Here is a 6,000-nt window from a genome sequence, read left to right on the forward strand (position 1 = left end):
CTGCTTTAATAAAAATAGTTTTAAAATTGCAAAGTCTTTTTTAAGAAATAACTTACCGAAACTCCACTTGCGCTCCTCTTCAGAAAAAGCGTTCGGCAATCTATCGTGCGACGCTCCATTTCTCCTCCCTGCCTTCCTTATAGGAGGAGAAATCAAGCGCCACACGGTGGATCGTCGCCCTGTTGACAAAAACTGTATAATAAAAGTCCTTTTCAAATTAAACATGAAATCCAATTTCTATTTTTTGCTAATGCTAATAATTGTTTTTTCTTTTAAACAGTGTAGTCCAGTTGACTTCATACATTTTGTTTACTATTTAATATAACTCTATAGCAGAATATCCTGCTAGAATATTGACTAGAAAGCAAAGAAAGTAAATAGAGCAGAATTATCAATGTGTCTAATTATTATTGAACTGTTTCATGGAAAAAGCCAGTACTCCTGCTGAGATCAAAGTGGCTGGTGGGTGCCTGGGGAGGCCCGTCTGTCACTCTACAGAACAAGCATATATGAGGAGTTTGGGTAGAAGCTTACTGCAGGGCAGATGAGCACATGATTTGTATATCTTGATTCTAAACAAAAGAGCAGCATATTATTAGACCTATGTATTGCTGGAACTAGGTGCCGGAAAACTGTTAAATTGTTAATACAATTTCTCAGTGTGCAATGCTTTATCTGTGCCATTGTATTGACTATAGTTTACAAAGACCATTCAATATAAAATTAAAAGGAAGATGGGAAAATAAAGGGGATGTTGGAGTTTAGATAGCATAGGGCCATAGCCGACATTTGAAGAGTTTTACCCATAATGTTGTATGAGAGGAGGGCCACCACAATTGCCATTTGTTCAGGTATTTGAGGAACAACTGTAGGTACTTCATACAGTATATTGCTTTTCAAATGTGGAAGTAGAAGTAACTTTGAAAGAGAAATATAGGGAGAATATAAAGCATTTTGCTCCCACAGATCTCACAGGAACACTGATATAGTGGGTTTCTCCAAAATGGGGTTCAATTAATCTCATTGGAGGTTATACTGGAAAGTCTAGGACAAAAGAGGTTCATTTTGTCTAGGGATGCTGCCATATCACACACACATTGGTTCAGAAACACTGGGGATTCGCAGAAGATACAGTAGTTTTTTAATTTCCTGTGCGCCAATCCCCATTGTTCTGGTCCCGATGATGAAAATTTGAGTGAATAAAAGGGAGGGGATGGGGCGACGAACGACATCGGGCCTAGGGGTGCCTGCTATGTAAATCCGGCCTTGTCCCTCTAACCAGTTTAGTTGCACGTCACTGCACTCTCTCCAGCTCATTTATATCCCTCTTAAGGACTGGAATCCAAAACTGCACTGCATACGCCAGATAAGGCCTTACCAGGGACCTATAAAGAGGAATAATTATGTTTTCATCCTTTGAGTTAATGCCCTTTTTTATGCAAGACAGAACTTTATTTGCTTTAGTAGCCAGAGAATGACACTGCCCAGAATTAGACAACTTGTTATCTACAATAATCCCTAGATCCTTCTCATTTAAGGAAACTCCCAACACACTGCCATTTAGTGTATAACTTGCATTTATATTATTTTTGCCAAAGTGCATAACCTTGCATTTATCAACATTGAACCTCATTTTCCAGTTAGCTGCCCAGTTTCCCAACTTAGACAAATCACTCTGCAAAGTGGCAGCATCCTGCATGGAACCTATAGTTCTGCACAATTTAGTATCATCTGCAAAAATAGAAACAGTACTTTCAACAAAGGCAAGATTACTAAAATATTTTTCTAGAATAAATATAATGGGTTAATTGCCCTTCTTCCAAACAAAAGCAAATGCACAAATGTTTCATCTATGTATTGCCACCAAGGTATCTAGCACTGTAGTAATTACTGTTACTTAGTATATGCATTGGTCCCAGAAGGTTTATAAGTGCCATTTTATGTTCCTAGGGGTAATTCATCATGCAAAATAAAGCTGGCAACGTGTATTTTCTTGCACTTTGCACATTGTATTCAGGGGTTCCTTCATTGCCACAGTTCTTTGCACTCCTTTTTGGCACTGCATTAGTGAGCACTGTATTGGTGAGGGGTGGAAGAAGGTAGGCATATAGGTGCCTCCCACCCACACCATACCAGATTTGTTATTCAGATACTAGAGAGTGGCAGGAGGGGGAGCCTGGAACAAGGCCATGTCCTTAGGCCAGGTGATAAGGAAAGGGCCCAATTGTGCCTTCTGGTACTGTGTTTGCTCCTTGCACCCCATTTTCAATCCAGGCAGTATGAGGAGCTAAACAAAGCTTATCCTGGGGCACAAATGCTTGGCAGCAAGCACTAAGGGGTGCACTTTTGTGTCCGATGGAATATTAACTGACTCCTCATATCTTTAGTCTGGTAAAGAGATACTTTCATTTCATTTATGGTAATCAAGAAAGCAGATATTATTTCAAGAACAATGGTAGCATAGACTGGATATTTAAAGGGATACTGTCATGGGAAAAAACATTTTTTTAGACTGGATATTTAAAGGGATACTGTCATGGGAAAAAACATTTTTTTCAAAATGAATCAGTTTATAGTGCTGCTCCAGCAGAATTCTGCACTGTAATCCATTTCTCAAAAGAGCAAACAGATTTTGAAATCTGACATGGGGCTAGACATCTTGTCAATTTCCCAGCTGCCCCAAGTCATGTGACTTGTGCTCTGATAAACTTCAATCACTCTTTACTGCTGTACTGCAAGTTTGACTAATATCACCCCCTTCCTTTCCCCCCAGCAGCCAAACAAAAGAACAATGGGAAGGTAACCAGATAGGAGCTCCCTAACACAAGATAACAGCTGCCTGATAGATCTAAGAACAGCACTCAATAGTAAAAACCCATGTCCCACTGAGACACATTCAGTTACATTGAGAAGGAAAAACAGCAGCCTGCCAGAAAGCATTTCTCTCCTAAAGTGCAGGCACAAGTCACATGACCAGGGGCAGCTGGGAAATTGACAAAATGTCTAGCCCCATGTCAGATTTCAAAATTAAATATAAAAAAATCTGTTTGCTCTTTTGAGAAATGGATTTCAGTGCAGAATTCTGCTGGAGCAGCACTATTACCTGATTCATTTTGAAAGAATTATTTTTTCCATGACAGTATTCCTTTAATGTGGGCTTAGTTTTACCTACTAATTTTACATGCTTTTCAGGGTGAGAGTTCCTATTAATTTTCTTGGATATTTCATATTTTTGACTGCCAGTCCAAGGAAAAATGGCTGCATTTTAGGAATTATTCGGTGTAAAAATAAAAACTGGGTTAATAGGCTGTGCAAAATAAATAAATGTTTTCAATATAGTTAATTAGCTACAAATGGAAAATATAAAGGATGGAGTGACTGGATGTCTAACATAATAGCCAGAACACTACTTCCTACTTTGCAGCTCTCTTGGTTTCCACTGATTGGTTACCAGGGAGTAACCAATCAGTGACTTGAGAGGGGGGCCATATGGGTCGTAACTGTTTGCTTTTGAATCTGAGCTGAATGCTAAGGATCAATTGCAAATTCCCTGAACTGTTATGTCCCAAGTGCCCCCCTTTAAAGTTGCTGACTAACTCAGAGTTAGAGAGCTGCAAAGCAGGAAGTAAAGATCTGTTCTGTTATGTTAGACATTCACTCACTCCATCCTTTATACATTACATTTTCGGCTAACTAACTATATTAGATTTTTTTTTTTTGCACATATTATCTACTGTATTTACCCACTTTTTTTTTTACACTGAACTGTTCCTTTAAGTATGTGAGCTATAGTTATTGAACAAATGGCTAAAAACATTGTACAGTAAACGAAACAACGGGTCATTAATGGTGGGTGGTGACTTTTAGAGTGTATTTGGTGTGATATATTTTTTGGCCCAAAATAAGTTTTCTTAGATTCTTCAATAAAGGTTGAATTATAGTGGTTTTGGAAACCACGACTAAACTCACAAACTCTAAAATCACTTCCCTGTACTCTGACTTTCGCAACAGAAATATTTGCTAAAATGACTGAATCCCAAACCAAATCCTAAATTCGGTGCATCCCTAATTGTATTATGGAGGAGTAAGGGGAATTCTGTTGTGGCGAGTGCTATAGGTGGAATATTAGAGATACTGATTCACACTGGGGCTCATTTACTAACACTGGGAAAATTTGCACCTGGGCAGTAACTCATGGCAACCAATCACATTTTTTATTTAATTGTTTTGTTGCTGCTGGCTGGACAAAGCTAATCTCTAATTGATTGCCAACAGTTACTGCCAAATTTCTGCAGTGTTAGTAAATGAGCATGGAGTGCTCTTTTCTGCAATGATCTTACTGTCATATCCCAGGTTAATGAATTGCTCAATGCCAACACTCTGTTTGCCCTGTCTTAAGGGGAATTGAATAACCACTAGGGTGTTACATGTAACAATGTATAATGTATCACATGCAGAACCTACACTAAGGGGAAATGTAATTAAAAATCACAAATTATGTTTGAAATTATGTTTTTGCGAACTCTGCTCGCAATGTAAAATCATAGCGTTAGCACCAGCTCTGGAGTTTCGATAAATATTTTGTTGCAAAATATGATTTACAATTGCAAAATTTTATTACATACACCGTGTATGTCTGCAAAAGCCATTTTGTCGCAAACTTTGCAAGGTAGTCATTGAGGTCTGTAATCAGTCAAAAGGTTTATTCGTTTAGCCGAAAGCAGTTACATTGTGCAGCGCTGGCTCTTTCTGAAAGCACATGACGAGAAACAATGACTTGTGATGGCTGCCCACACACCAATATTACAGCAAAAAAATACATTTGTTGGTTCAGGAAGAAAAGTTATATGGTGGAGTAAATGCTTTGTAATGTAAACAGTTTAATTTAACCATTTGCCTGCCAAGCACATAAGGTGTGTATTAGTACTAAGTATGTGGCATTTATGGTCCCCAAAATTTACCTTGTGCATTCTAATTTCATGCTTACATTTATACTAATTCAAAAACACTTTACCAGTTTCAGTGACCCCAGAAAACAATATATTTTTGGAAAGTACATATTTTGATGAATCCAACATGGATGAAAACATGGCTCCATTTCCATACCCAACTACTTAACTGCAAATCCATCCTAAACGTAGTGGTTTTTATGACATTTTTTAATATCACCTAATAATGTTGAAATTTGCCGCATTTATCTCACACAATGTTTTGGGAAAATAACCCTAAATATAAATGCCAGTGGTCTACTGAACAGTTTGACACCCAAAATGCATACCAAAGTATGTGGTATGTATGGACCCCCTGAATAAAAATATTACATATGAATTTTCTCAATTGCCAACAGTACATAGTAAGTATGTCATGCCAGTTATTTTGTTGTTTCATTGGTCTGTGCAATTGTTGTGGTTTTATTGCAGTTATATCCATGCATTATTGTTCCTTATGTGGATTTGTAGCATAGCTTTGTAGTTTGGTGTAGAAGTGCATTTTTACCCATGTTGGATTTGTCAGAATGTGTACTTTCCAAAAATATATGTGTTTCTGGGGTCTTTGTACAGCAAGAAAATTCATATGCACTATTCCATTTGGGGTCCATACATATCACATACCTTGGTATATGCCTATTGGACTAAATGTGAAAAATTGCAACATTTTTAGGTGATTTTCAAAAATATCCAAAAAACCACTAGGTTTAGGAAGGATCTGCAGTTTGGTAGTTTGGTGTAAAAATAAGTCTTTAGCCATGTTGGAATCGTCAGAATGTGTATGTTTAAAAAATACCTGGTTTTATGGGAGTCTTTGTACAGTAAGGCAGTCTTGTGGCACATAATACGCAGTCAGGAGGCTGAGATTGTGAAAGCTGCATTGGCAGGTGATAAAATTCATATGCATTATTTTCATTTGGTTTCTATACATGCCACAAACTCTGGTAAATCTATGCATATTGGGGATAAAACTATTCAGTAGACTACTGGCGTTTATATTTAGGGTAATTTT

Source organism: Xenopus laevis, chromosome 2S, assembly GCF_017654675.1.
Source record: "Xenopus laevis strain J_2021 chromosome 2S, Xenopus_laevis_v10.1, whole genome shotgun sequence".
Taxonomy (NCBI): Eukaryota; Metazoa; Chordata; class Amphibia; order Anura; family Pipidae; genus Xenopus; species Xenopus laevis.